This window comes from Sebastes umbrosus, chromosome 8 (genome assembly GCF_015220745.1).
Source record: "Sebastes umbrosus isolate fSebUmb1 chromosome 8, fSebUmb1.pri, whole genome shotgun sequence".
NCBI classification, from domain to species: domain Eukaryota; kingdom Metazoa; phylum Chordata; class Actinopteri; order Perciformes; family Sebastidae; genus Sebastes; species Sebastes umbrosus.
Window position 1 is genome coordinate 4,965,520 of NC_051276.1, and position 15,601 is coordinate 4,981,120.

General features: G+C 41.2%; 1 protein-coding gene across 15 annotated transcripts in view; it reads right to left on the reverse strand.

Moving 5' to 3' along the window:
• The window catches only part of arvcfb (ARVCF delta catenin family member b), a 302,038-nt gene that overhangs the window by 201,693 nt on the left and 84,744 nt on the right, over nt 1-15,601 (reverse strand). Inside the window, exon 1 of one of the 15 annotated variants that reach the window (XM_037778818.1) lies at nt 6,451-6,481. The exons of 13 other annotated variants lie outside the window; for them this stretch is intronic. The gene's annotated coding sequence lies outside the window, so the exon portion shown is untranslated. Of the gene's footprint in view, nt 1-6,450; nt 6,482-15,601 lie in introns of those variants that run through there. One more of the 15 variants, XM_037778807.1, reaches the window with a different exon arrangement.

Consider the following 15,601-nt stretch of genomic DNA (forward strand, 5'->3'; position numbering starts at 1 on the left):
ATAAACCTCCATCTTCATGCAGTTTGTTTCCGACTAGAAACACTACTGCGTTTAAAAAAAACAAAAAAAACAAACAAGTGGCTGCATTGGTGGGGAAGTACTGCTACAAGTACCAGCGAGACGATAAAAGTTGGGCTGTCAATCGATTAAAATATTTAATTGTTATTAATCGCACGATTGACCATAGTTAATCACGATTAATCGCAAATCAATCGCACATCTTTTATCTGTTCAAAATGTACCTTGAAGGGAGATTTGTCAAGTATTTAATACTCTTATTAACATGGGAGTGGGCAAACATGCTTGCTTTATGCAAATGTATATATATATATTTATTGTTGGAAATCAATTAACAACACAAAACATACATCCATACATATTTTATATCTGTTCTAATCACAAGGTATTTGATTATCATGCTGATGACAACACACCCATTTCCACAGACAGAAGCGAATACCCCCAACTAAGAATGCCCTGAGTTTTACTACCTCTGTTTAATGTGGGCTAATTCATTCCAGCCCATCTCCATTCTGTCTGCTTGTGCCCTGAGAGAGCAGTAAAAAGCAATAACCTGCCGTACACAGAGCTACCTTTCTGCCTCTGTGCATCTTGACTCAGCAGGAGCTGCCGCCCCGAACAGAGCAGAGGGGTTAATAAGACCTCTGGCACACTGAGAAATCTGTTACCACCTGAACCGTCTCAGTTTGCTGCTCGAGTCCACTCATGTCTCCTCTGACACAGAGATAGAACTCTGTCAGCTGACGGACAAAAGCTCTAACTTGTAATGTTGTATCTAACATTGATATATATCATTGTTAGAGGTAGTAGAAGAAACAAGAGTAGTAGACAGTAGTAATATCTGTAACTCTACGAGTCTCTGCTTCTCTGTTTACTGTCTGCACAGTCAGGAAATCAGTCATCATAATGTCCCACATAAAGAACATAATGTTCTGCTGTTGAAAGTAGATTACAAATGAAGTCATCCAATCTTTGTTGAAAAAAAGCCGACACCACTTCCTTCAGAATGATTAATAGCAGCATCCCAAAACAAATCCTGTCACAGTTTGATGAATGGTAGGTAACGTAAAGCCCCTTGAATGATAACACTCTGACGTATCGGATAATCTCGGTTTTAGTAGGATTGAGTGATAAGATTCAGGTGATGATTGATTAAAGCACAGAGTATAGATTCTTGGAACTCTTTAAGGTGTGTGTGTGTGTGTGTGTGTGTGTGTGCAGGTCCACCCCAGGGCTGGTGATTGTGAATTCAACCCCATCACCCTCAGCGTCGTACCAACCATATGGAGGATCAGTCTCCCTGATGGAACACCAGAGCACTGGCTGAGGAGAAGGAGTTTTTTTTTTTTACGCGCTGCTGCTTTGAATAAAAGATCCGTGCTGGGATTTGCGCATGACGGGCAGCCTCAACCCTGCGATCGTCAATTATGTAATGGGTACCGCCGCAGCCTGCCGAAACTCTCGCCTCTCATCGGCATCCACAAAGACAGCGGAAGACTTTATCTGGGGTATCAGAGGATAAGAAGTGGGAGAGAGGGACGGTGAGATGGGAAGAGACGGAGGCAAGTGTGTGTGTGTGTGTGTGTGCGTGTGTTGGAGGTGTCAAAGCCGTGACGAGATCAAACATTGTTCTGGGATGTTATCAGCTGCCTCTATTTGCAGCGGTGGTGAGGAGAAGCACTGTCACGCCAAGCAAGTCACACTCTCATAACTGAATATATCTTTTTTAAAAAGTGGTTAAACCATGAACTGAAGTCATCACAATGCAAACACTGATATGGACAGAAATGGATTACACTGTCAGAAAAGCATTCATTTATGGACATTTCCCTTAATGGAGCCGGACTTAAAATCCTATACACAGAGGCTTTAAGCTATTAACATTTTATGTCATTCTTAAAATGTTTGAGAAAAGACGTTCTGGAAGTGAAAAGGGCTGGAAATCAACCCCTTAAGTCTCTGTTACTCTCTCTTTCAGAGGTTGTTGTGGGCTCCGTTTTCAAGCTAGAGTGAAGATACTGGTATCATATGAAACTACAAAAGCCTAAGAAAAACTGACATGGCCATTTTCAAAGGGGTCGTTTGACCTCTGACCTCAAGATATGTGAATGAAAATGGGTTCTATGGGTACCCACGAGTCTCCCCTTTACAGACATGCCCACTTTATGATAATCACATGCAGTTTTTTGCATGCAGTATAAATGTGTTATTTTTGCCTATTCTAAAAATGGTGTGTTTGAATATTTCTGCATACTGGGGTCCATAAACAGTCTTGGAATTACATAAATTGTGTTTGACTGTAAAGCTGAGACTCTTGTGGATCTAATGAGCCCAACTGTATGTGTGATGATGTTAGTCCCCATAGTAACCATTTCAGTAATAGTGAGACCATTTTTTTTAAACTTGACCTCACTGTATAAAATGACCTGTAGTGACCTCTATGATAATCACAGCCTCATGAAACTTTACAGCCACAAACTAGAGACCTAGAGCATTCAGAGGATGAATGGCTTTGGTAGATTGACAATAAGGGGCTTTCTGAGCAGTTTCCAGAACAGAAGAGTTTGCCATCCAATCGCCGAAAAATGCAATTCTTGCAGAAATCTCCAAATGTGAAAAGTTTTTGATACCAAATCACACAATCGCTTTTTCTATGGTGTTCCTCAAGGTCTTGGTTACTTAACTTGGTATTTTGGAGGGAATAATGATAATTTTTTTCAATTCACCAGTGGTATAAAATGGTTAAATTTAGCACCAAATATGTGCAACATATGGTATCAACCCCAAAATTGCTGCAACAATTTATGAAACATAATAGAGCATGTGAATAGCCATCACAAACATATATCATCATGTTCTATGCTCTTATACGCTTTCACAATTTATTTAAATTGATTAATTCATTTATTAATTCATTTTTATTTCTTGTTAATGACTAGAATAACTTGACAGACAGTGCTGAGCTGCATCTCAAATTAATCTTCAGGTTCCCAGCTTTCAGATGATGTACACCACTTCTATGTGACATACACTGTTGACTATTTGTCTCCCCCTGCACATCCCCTGTCCCCCCCACCGCTACCCCTCTAGTAAGAGAGGGTGGAACGATAAGGGGTTAAGCTATTAACATTTATGTCAGTCTTAAAATGTTTGATTAAAGATATTGTGCAAGTGAAAAAGACTGGAAATCAACTCCCGGTGTGTTTAAGCGATGCACTACATCCCTGCTAACAACACTGAATTAAAGGTGACCGAGATGCTTTCCCTTTCTTGTTTTTTCGCTATGAGCCACAGTTCATTACACAACAATAAACACTTTGTTTATGCCCATTACTGTGTAATCAAGAAGGACATACTGTGACCAGTAGCGAGTGGATAAAAACTCCAGGGGAGAACAACTGATTAATTGTTGACAATCCGAAGTCTAATTGCATTTAACTGGTGAAAAAACACAACAACAACGCGGCCATTCATGTGAAGTGAAGCTTGAAAACAGCGAGCTTGTGTGGTGCGGACTTCCAGCATGAAGGTCACCACTGTTGCCGACACTGACAGTTACATCTCCCGTCATCAAGTCAGCCTCGATAATTAACTTCTGTCCCCCAAAAAAGGGAAGCTGTAATTGCATCTCAAAATATAACATCTACATCTAACAGACTTCAGAAAGCTCTGGACTGAGAACGCAATTACTAATCAGTGGAAGCCTCTAACAGTGACCGAGGGACGGTTTGGCTCTTGCAACGGCTGCACTTTCCCCCCGGGGCAGGGAGGGAATTCAGCCAAATGTAATTGGCCACCGCCACATTTCTGGTAAAATAATGCAGCTATTTTTAGAAGCAAGTATAAGGCCCAATTTCCTGAACTGGGAACGGAAAGGCGGCTCAACTGGAGTGAAACTTGCCACTGGAGACGAGAAGAACATACCAAAGTAACGGCTACACAAGTCTCACGAGGGGCCCTGGTCTATTTTTTAGTCACGTATGATTACACCGCTAACCCACAACCACCTTTCATTCCTGCAGAAAGAAAAACCCACTCATACCACTTCCAGACGTACAACCGCATAGTCTGGGATTCAATTATTTGACTTCTGCATAGTTTCGTGGGAGTAATTCGATGCAATAATGAAAAATTCTCATCGAAGGAAGAGTTCAAAAGGAAAATGTGCGCTTTCATTTTGCATCATTTTAATATAGCTGGGACCACAATTATCACATGCTGTGTGGTGGCCGATATAAAGACCCGCTGAAACAGAGACTTTGAGCAGGATGTGTTGGACAGTGACATTTTAGACACAATGGAATCATGGCTGCTCGAATACCAGTTGTACTTGTACCTCATTACTCAAATAAAAGACCAATACAACAATGTAAAAATGTACCATTACGAGTAAAACCTGCATTCAAAATCCTGATTAAAAGGAAATATGTGTATTCGCTTTCCTGCTGAGAGATAGATGAGAAGATTGATATCACTCTATGTCTGTACCTTAAAGGTGCTAAATGTAAGATTGGGAGCATTTCTATTGCTTCCGCACGGCTCTCAACATGGTGATGGTTGAGCCAGCGGCTCGCAGCTAACAGTGAAAATAACAAGAACAGTGCTGACAGACAGGTTGGCACTACGCTTCTGCAACGACGCTGTTGGTCGGGACGGCGTTATCAGCTGTAACTGCCGTATGAGAGCAGTGCAGAGCGGCGAGGGTCTGCAGGGATGTCAACAACCCACCCATCTTGAAACACAGATCCTGTCTTGTTTACCATGTTTGTTGGGTGGGACTTTTTTGCCATGTCATCACCATTCATATACAACTAGTGTGTTTATGATTAAATTGTTTTTCATAGATCTGGCCTCTTAATTTTGCTCTCAAAGTCCACCGCATTGATGCTTTTAACTTTAAAATGTGCAACATTTTCTTGCGGGGGAGCACGTCTGAGGGTCCGAGGTACGCCCACCACAGTCTCTCGTTATCCTGTGGGAAACACTGTATTACGTCATCCAAAATTGGATGACCCCCCCACATTCCAAAAGTCATTCCAGCGCCACAGGTCTTGGCACAAAGACCAAACTCTAAAAACAAGAAATAGACCGAAACATTACTGTTTTCACACGTTCACACAGTATGTTGTATGGATTAAACAAACAAGATATAATATGTTATTAAGTGAGCTGTAAAATGCTGGTAGGCAGATACTCTTTCTGGTGGAACTGCTAACAACTGATAAGCTACTAGTTAAAAAGTAACTAGTAAGTAAAGCTGTCAGATAAATGTAGTGGAGTAAAAAGAACAATATTTCCAGCTGTAGTGGATTAGAAGTATAAAAGGGGCATTAAATGGAAATGGAAGTACAAGTAGCAGTGTGTAGGATTTGGTGTAATCTAGCGGTGAGGTTGCAGATTGCAACCAACTGAAACTTCTCCCGGTGGCCGAGGCGAAAACATGAAAACACGAATGGCCCTAACTAGAGCTGGTTTGTCCGTTCTACTACGGATACTGTAGAAACATGGCAGCTGGCTCTGTGAAGAGGACCCGCTCCGTACATAGATGTGAAGGTCTCATTCTAAGGTAAGACGATTGTTATTTTCAGGTAATTATACACTAAAGAAAACATTAAGATTATATTCCATTTCTTCCAATAGATCCCCCTAAATGCTACACACTGTTCCTTAGTAAACACACTTAGTTACTTCTCCCCCACTGTCCAAAACTGTGAGTTAAAGATACAATTCCAACCATTTCTAGCTGCAAATTCCGCTCCTCTGGCTGAAGGCTTGAGGAGAGATGCTTTATAAAGTATTTGTGTCAACCACCGCCGCCTCATCCTGCTTCACCTGTGCTCCTATCATCAGTTTCACTCCGCAGAGGTGGAAGGTGACGGAGGGAGAGATGGAAAATGTGGAGAACCGGAGAGACCTTCTCATTTATACTGTATCGATATTCTCTCTTGATGTGCATGCTGGGGCCGCGGCAGGAAGTACGAAGACCCCGATGAGAAAAGAGCGGGGCTGATGGAAGGGTAACACACGCTGTCTCTGAGCCGTCACTCTGCCAGACAGGGAGCCTCAATCCATCACCCCTCACTCTTCAGCACAGCCCTGCCTGCTCTGCTCTGCTCTGCTCCTTCCACTAGTGATGAAAACGCCTCAAACCCAAAATCCTGCCTCTACTCCCCTTTTAACTTTGAGAGCGAGCGTGCAGAGTCATGCCTCGAATCAATCTAACCTGCTGAATCTAAATGTCACTGCTGTCAAACAAAGGTGATGTGTGAGTTTTTCAGGAATAAAAACGACTGATTCTCTCTCTGAGTAAACTACAGTTTTGTCACGTCTGTGAGATGAAATCATAAACCTCCAGTTAAAATAGTACAATTAAAACAAATATGCTCTTCTCGTCTTGAGATGTCTCAGATCAGCGTGACCGTGCCTTACCTCCATCCAGTCCACATTTAGATTGAATAGGTCCAACAGTTGATGCCAGCTTGGCACTGAGATGCACCTCAGTGTTGCCCAGAGTTTTATAGCTATAATTTAACATCAAATGTCAGGGCTTTTGCACGCTGAGAGACAATTAAATCCTTGTTTACCCAACTGAATCATTAACTATTCTGGAAAAAAACAACAACAACTCTTTTCTGCTGAAGAGCTACTGCCGGCCATTTTGTTTAGAAAATGCCTATTGTTGATGGTATTTACCAGAGTCACAGTGATGAATCCAAAAAAATGCCCTTTGTGAAAGATTTGCATCCTTCCTTTTGTTGTGCTCTCTGGCTGGTGTTTTGCAGCTTTATCGGGGCCGGATGGAGAACTGGCCACTGCTGCGTGATAGGCATCATGTGACAAACATGCATCAACGCTGACAAACAACGGGCCATAAAAGAGAGGAGGGATCGAGAGGCAAAGAGAAGTCAGTAAGAGTGAGAGAGAGGCAGGCAGGCGTAATTTCTGCTGCCGACACCCACTGACATTGATGGGAAAGACCTGAAGTTACCTCGAGCGCTCCGAAAAAAAACAAAAAAACCTTCAGCATCGGTGCATGACAGAAATACATCCTATATTTAACAGTCCTCAACAAAAACAAATCGATGCGGCAAAAGAATGTCAGAAAAAAAACAAGAAAATGTGTTTCGGGGAATTTGTCGGTGTGGAAGATCAAAAACATCTTACTGTACTTTGGCGGGGGTTCTCGACCGTGTGAGATGAAGGCCCAGAGTGCAGCTTTTTTACTGCAACACTCTCCTGTCCAAACAACTCCTCTGAGCAAGCCACCTAACCTGGTCTCTAAAGCACAAGTGCATCTTCTCCGGAGCAGCCCACAGGTGTCAGGGTGTGTAAAAGCTTGAATACGGAGTATGCCGTCCACGGACAAATATAGGCAAAAGGAAAACTGCCAAAATAAAAGACCATAAAACCGAGGCTCTCCAGTGAGTATTTAAAAACCCATAGACCATTTTCTCTCCCTCATTTCTAGGTAATGTCCTCTTAATCTGCGCAAAGCCCGGAAGAATCTCCCGGCACTATCTGGGTGATTAAACAGTGCTTTCTCGGCTATGATGGGGCGGAGCAGGCAGGCGATTTGGGAACTGCAATTAATCTCAGAGATGTGCAGAGCCTCGTGAAGGTGGGCACGGACCTCACAGGAAATAAAGAACTGAATATTGGGAACACACAAACATTCATATCACAAACTACCCCCTAAGGGGTCGGGGGTTGTTGATATGTTGATGTGAATCAATACTTCCTAAGCAAGAAAATTCAAAGCTATTAAATATTAAATCATATTCTTGAGAGATAAAATGTCCTTTCAAAGCAACAGAGGACTTAAACATTACATTTTACCTAATAATTATATTTTGGGCATATTGTAAGCTTTGTAACTACCAAATAGGAGATTATTGATGTGCAATCGCCCTGTTTAAGTTCTTTTATTTACTGCGACAGTGAGTAGTGATTGCAGTTGGCAGAGGGTTCGCAGCGGAGATGACTTTGCTAGAGATGTGTTACTGAAAAGCAGATAATGTTGAAAATCAGCCAAGTCGTCAGGAAAAAATATTGATATTGTACATTTCTGCAAACCAAGGACACGTTGCATGTCAACGTTTTTGCATTCAGTGTTGCCAGATCAGATTGACAGTTTCCAGCCCAATCACAACTTAAAACCCGCCCAATTAAAAAAAACAGCCCAAATCACAACCTTGCCAGAAACCCGTGTAAAACCGTAAAACTATTACATCATAGAAATAGAATCGCAAACACGTCTTAAGCATACAAAGCTTCATATCTGCATCAATTTACCAAAGATAAAATGTTAGATAAATAGGCTATCGCAATCAACAAAGAGCGCAGTTACACAACAAAATGCACAGATTCCCATGTCAATGCAAATTGCATTCGGTCAGAGCAAGTGATGTAGTACAACGAGCGACACGCAGAGCCAGTGACGTATATCTAGCGACCGTTATTGAAAGTTACATGGTATAACTAGAATGGCGGAGAGCGCAGACCTCCGCCCCCCTCTCCGTTCAGCTTGCACCATCATCCACGTGTATTTTTGTTTATGTTGAGATCAGCTTTACGTAGCGGAGCATCGTAAAACACTTCATTCAAACTGGACAGAAACAAAATAAACTCACCTAAACCGTAGTCGTTACTCTTTCCAACAATCATAAAGTGAGCTTTGGTCGAACTCAACTGTAATTTCACCGAGTTTAATGTGAAAAAACAAACACAGGACATTAACCCAGGAGACCACTGTTCATGTCCTGTGTGACACCAAAAATAAACATTGAGTTTACAGTTGTTACGTAACGTTGTTACGCTTGTTATGTAACGTAATTTAAGAAAGTCTGCTAAGGGCGGTGTTATTTATTTATACTAGTTACGTTGTTACGGTTGTTACATTACGCTGTTACATTATTATTTTAATACAATGACATATGATCTTTTTTTTAACCGTAACCAAGCAATTTTTGTTACCTAAACATAACCAATCATTTTACAACGTTAACCACGTGGCATTTTGTGTTTCTGCAAGCGTGATCAGAGGCTGATATGAAATGCATTTTAGGTTTAGAAACGTTGACATTCAACGTGTCCTGTGATTTTTAGAAAAGTACAATGAGCTGACTGGGCTGAGAAAACAAGCAGCCCATACTGACCTCTTTAATAACTGTCAGTGGTGATGAAAACAGACAACAGGAACATTTAATAGCCTGGTGTGTTAATAACTATAATAAAGTACTTAAGAGACTATTTGGCTTTAAATGTTAAACAGAGAAATCCACTATTACTTGTGTGCTACCATATCAACGTTTTCAGTCTTTGCACTAAACTAAGCTAATCAGCTGCTCACTGTGGCTTCATATTTATTGTACAGACATGAGACATCAGTCTTCTCATCTAACTCTGAGCAAGAAAACAAATAAGCTTATTAACCAAAATGAAAAATATTTCTTTACAAGACATCTAACTTTGTTTGTTTGGATTTAATGAATGCACCATATGGTGTCATTTACCAAACTCCCAACTGGAGGAATAGATGTGTTGATTATAACGCTGACAGCGATGTTCTTTACAAAATAATCGATCTGGTATTGTAACACACAGTCTTAATGTCACCGCCACGATCCAGTCAGCCTAATGTGATCATTTGTTCAGCGCCCAGCAGACACTGAGAGAACGGTGTATAGTGATGAGCTGGCCTCAGCCCTTGCTCCAGCGAGCTTGCCTGGCCACAGATAACAGGGCCGTGGCTGAAGGGAGAGAATACCATTACAAATAGCTTCATTAGGTCTGTCAGATTGTGCAGCTGAGGTGGTACATCTCGATTGACCCTGCACTGCCTCGGCTCCCCTCTGGGGTCAGAGCGTTGCCCCCCTTCTGGAATAAAATGCATCGCTGCTCTTTTCACAGGGGCTGTGTTAGAGCGCTGGCAACAACTACACACACACACGCACATACACACACTACAGTATTAAGAATTAACCGAGGCACACTGCAAGAGGCTACATTTTATGACACTCAAATGTTAAGTGAATAAATTAACACATATGCAAACTGAGGTTACCGAGATCAGACTGCTACACAGGTAACCAGGCTCTAGATGAATTAAGCTAATGATGACTTCAAACACAGTTAAAATGCCCTTTTATTCTTATGTTAAATGCCCAGTTACAAGCACTTCAAACCGCTGCTGGCCTATTTCAGCAGGGATCGATAAAGACACAGTTGTATATACTGTACACGAGGAGCTCTATTCAAACAACATGGATCTGTGTGTGACGAGATGGCCTTGTAGAACTGACGCATTGTTGGTTTTTATTTCCTGCTGTTACTGCAGTATGGAAACAACACACTCTTTTAATTTCTTAATTAAATTAAGGTATCGTAATTACTTTCTACTGTCATAAATGGCAACAATTACTCGTGTTAATGTAAACCCCATTTCAGACCTGGAATCTGTAAAACTGTTGGCTTCATCTATCTGTTACAGTAACAGCTGTTTGACTCCGTTCTGGAAAAGCTTCACGTGGACTCATCACCATTACACAACATTTGCTATTTGGCATGAGAAATCAGGCAATAGTTGGCTGGGTTATATTAATTGGAAATATGTTTTCAAATACATAATACATTTATACCCCACATACATTTATACCCCACGTCATACTAGAGAGGAGGCCATACGAAGCACAGGACTTTAACACGGAGACCAAGGGTCACATATCGAGTCTCTCGTGTGGTTAGGTAGTGCAGGTGACAAAATCACTTTGGTTAACGTTGGGGAAGGATAGAAGTCTCAGTTAAGTGTTAGCAACGACAGTGTGTTCTGTCTCGTGCGTCAGGTCACTTTATCTATTTTACTTAGGGCTGTCAATCGATTAAAATATTTGATTGCAAATTAGTAGCACATTTTTTTATCTGTTCAAAATGTACTTTAAAGGGAGATTTGTCAAGTATTTAATACTTTTATCAACATGGGAGTGGGCAAATATGCTCGCTTTTTATTACTGGGAATCAATTAACAATTCAAAACAATAAGTATTGTGCAAAAATTCTCACAGGTACTGCATTTAGCGTAAAAAATATGCTCAAATCATAACATCGCAAACTGAAGCCCAACAGGCAACAACAGCTGTCAGTGTCATTCACATATCTTGAGGTCAGAGGTCAAAGGACCCCTTTTGCGACAGACTAGTATGACATGGTTTGTACCAATGGATTCTTTAGGCTTTTCTAGTTTCTTATGATACCAGTATCTTCACTCTAGCTTTAAAACTGAGCCCACTACAACCCAAAAATCATAAGTTGCGTTAATGCATTAAAGAAACTAGTGGCTTTAAAACAAATTTGCGTTAACGCGTTATTATCATGTTAACTTTGACAGCCCTAGTTTTACTATTTAACCAATACAGTCTTTGAAAATCTTGTTTTTTGCTGACCTCCAGTGGTTTAACTTCTTCTCTTGCTGCAGTGATGTACATGTGTAGGGTTATACATGCCTAAACATAAGCACAAAAACATTAATTAGGCTTTACCCGCTATAGGTGGATATTGTATTGCAAGAGCAGATGTTGGCGGGAAAGCAGATGAAAACTACATTATCGGTAAATGTTGTCCAGTTCTTTAAGAACATTTTTACGGATGCATTCATTAAAAACATTTCCTAATTATGTTAATAAAAAACAACAATCCATGGGCGATGCAATGTATTTGTTGCTGCAAATTAGTATTCTAAATATAATTTCTGGGAGACACGGTTGCTAATTACATCATCGGACATACTTGGCTTGTGTAGCTTGCAAAAGTGTACCCTCAGAGTTAAATCTGGAGCTTCCGAATGACCTTAATCAAGGTGTAGCGTCTTCATACTCATTATAGCTAATTAAGAAAGTTGGAATCGCGTGCGTGCCTTTACTGACAATGTAACCGTGTTTAGACTCACTTAAGGCATTTAGAGAATGTGGTCTTAAGTCTTTTATGAAAAAATAACTTCTTTTCAAACACGAAGCCAAAAAGTTAAATTGCCAGAATGTTTACAGATTACAGTGCATGCCTCTGACTTATTTCATATTTGTTACAGGTACTGTAACCACTACACAGTCAAATGAGGAAGAGTGGACGGCGATACTCCAATAATTGGTTTATTTATGGCGACAGTGAGACTCAAAGTACACAGTATCAAAGATACGTGTAAACAGCATAATCCAAATAAGACCTTCGCCGAAGTATGGCCAATAGCTGGATTACTCTGTGTGCATTAGCAAAGCTACTGTTATCCTACACCGGCAGGATGAGGAAGAGGAGAGAACCCGCAGGAGGACGAAGAGGAGGAGAGAGAAATGAGCCGAGACGTTAGTGGCATTGATTGAAGTACTGCGCGTCCGCCCTCATTCATAAACGAGGATAACCCGCCACGCGCTTGTGGACGATGTGTCTCCATGACAATGAGCGATGCTGGCACGCGTCCCAGCAACACCTGTGACAAACTCTGTAATAAGGGGCCTAATCACACAGAAACAGAAAGCAAAACAAAGCTAGAAATCAAAGATTTACACTTTAACAGGTGCGTAGTGAGTATTGACAGAATCTTAAGGAGGCCATTTGCCACATTTGGGTTTGGAAAGCTCTTTTTCAGCGCCGTGGCAATGTTTTACAAGAAACGTGATTACACACACAATGTACAGTATTGATTAGGGCTTCTTTGTGGTGCAAACGGCAGTGAAATAGGTCTAACAGAGCAGAGATAACACGCCATTCAAGACTCACAGAAGAAGAATCACGCTCCCGATAACAAAGATGAAGTTCAAAACACAGATATAAAAATGGATATAAGCTTTCATCGCTGTATCATATCACCACAATCAAATCAGAACAGAGATAGATACGCTTCATGCTTTCAAAAACAACAGGCAGACGATGTGCTCTGGAATATGGGATTGTGTTGTTTTGCAGAGTAAATGAGCCAAATGATTCCTGACATGGAGTCAATAGCACATAGCTGCCCGACACGGTAACAGTAATCAAAGAGCATTTTGGGAATGGCAATTACAGAAGTGTCTGGGGAAATAAAGGCAAACTAAGGACACGGCCATCCAATTTCAAATGATGCATGTGCAGCATCCTTATCAGCGAGAATGGCCCGTTACTGTGAGGCTCTTCGGCTGGTTGAGAGTCAGCAGCTGTAGGGTTCACCAAAACAAAACACAAATTAGGCTCTTGTCTTAGCTGGGAAGGAGCAAGAGCATGCTCGCTCAGACAGGAGGCCTCATTCATTCTAAACACTTTGATCAAAGTGCTGACAGTTAAATCTGCAGCAGACTTCTCAGACTGCCTAAATCCCAAATGCAAGTTGATACAAACAAAGAACTCCTAATTAGCGTTAAGATCACAGAGGGTGTGTGAAGCGACGGAGGTTGCAGTTCTCCTTCAGCTTCTCAGCATCAGTCCTGCAAGGTTGAATCTGGCGTGCATAAGTCGCAGTAAAGCAGACACCCTCGCTTGTTTTCCTGCGCTCAGGCGTCTTATTTGGGGGCATCCTCCGGGGCACAGCGCTGCACAGAGCGGTGCGGTGCATTACTGGAGCTATAGTCAGATTACCCATACTGATGTGCAGTCTGGTTCACACAGGCTTCATCCCTTCGGGAGCTGTGAGGTGAGTTCATGCTGCTGCATGTGATCCCCCTGAGATGCCCCGCTGAGTCAGGCTGCCCCGCCCGTCTTACTGCCAAAATATCTTAAAAACAAGGAGACTCCTTGGGTCTCCACCATGCGTTAAATCACACATTTAAAATAGGAACATGAGTCACTTTAACCGCCAAGCACTGTAAACAAACAGGAAGTAGTCTCAGGGACATTACAGCTACAGCTAATACTGACAAAGACAGCAGCTCCTTGCATTTCATACAGTGGAAGAATAGGCTACTGTGTAGGCAGCAGTGGAACATTTACTGAAGTGCTGTACTTAAGGACAATTTTGTGGTAGCTATGCTACTTGTAGTCCACTTTACTCTGGTATAATTTCCATTTCTGCTACTTTATACATCCATTCCAAATAATATTGGGAAATTTTCTACTTTTAATCCACTGCATCTATTTAAAGGAAAGCTGGACATTTTGGGAAATGTGTGTCTATCGGACGCCAGCAAAACCTCCGCCTAAAAAGTGCCGTACAAAAATAAAACAAAATTATTTCTATTCTACTGTCATCATTTTAATGTTCCTACCGAAACGGCCTGTGTTGAAAAATACAAATATTATAAATATACGTACTATTATATCTATTTACTTACTTATTTACTGACTTACTTATTTATAAAAACAAACCGCACGGCTGCTTCCCAGAGGAGCATAAAGTGAGCGATGGACATAAATGGAAGTTAAAAAAATCCAGCACACAGATTTTGAGAGCAGTCTCAAACTTTTCCATGTCAATAACCTCCAAAATGGATGTCCAATAGACCACAGACCATGCATGTACAGTATAAGAGGCTGTGTCCTGTGCTTTTGCCCTGCGTGTACATGACATTAAATTTTGTCATGCCACTAGTACTACTAGCTACTGGCCGATAGCCGGTTGTTTGGGACGTTGGGACAGAGACGTTAATACATCCACCATGGTACATTCTTACAGCATACATGGATGTATTATAAGATAATAAAAGTGATGAATTACAGCCAATATATGCATTTTTACAACCTCATACAGCTAGCCGGAAGATGGCAGAACTGGATATGTCATATGAGTGTGCAGGGCGGTGCCGGCCCGTGGGTCTGATGCACGTTCATTACGCCGAGGAAAATAACTCTGGGTTTGGCTTTTAGTTCATTTTACAACTTTTAGGACATAATGATTTAAATGTGGGTTATTGTGTTCATACTGGGAAGTTGACTTACCTAAAAAAAAATCATCCTCTGATTTACAGACATCTCTTTATACATCCATGGCCATGGACCCATTGGTGTTTTCAGTCCAAAATGGTGACAACACTACCGAAGCGCCATCTAGCGGAACCAAAGTTTCTTGTCTCTTTGCTTCTATACTCTTTGGCATTAGCAGCCATTAGACTGCAGCCAGGAAACTGTTAGCTTGTAGCATAAAGCCTGAAAGCATGCAGGAAACAGTTACCATTGGACAGAGCCAGGCTAGCTGTTCCCCATGCTTCCAGTCTGTATGCTAAGCTAAGCTAACGTCTCCTGGCTCCAGCTTCATAATCAACAGACAGTGGTATCAACCTTCTCATTTAATTCTCAGCAAAAGGAGATAAGTGTATTTCCCAAAAATGCCAAACTATTCCTTTAACAGCTATAGTGACCAGTTACTTTGCTGATTAAGATCTTATAAACAAAACATACTTGGCTACTTTTATTTTTGATAGTTTAAGTATCTGATAATACCTCTGTACTCTAAGATTTGGAATGCAAGACTTTCCTTGTAATGGAATATTTTTACAATGTGGTCATCTTGTTAAAGAATCTGAATACTTCTTCCATAACTGATGATTAGAGAAAGTCTGAAATGAAAAGGCTCTCAAGGGCGAAAAGAAAAAGAAATGGTTCACTCTTTTTGCATTGTACAGCTCCT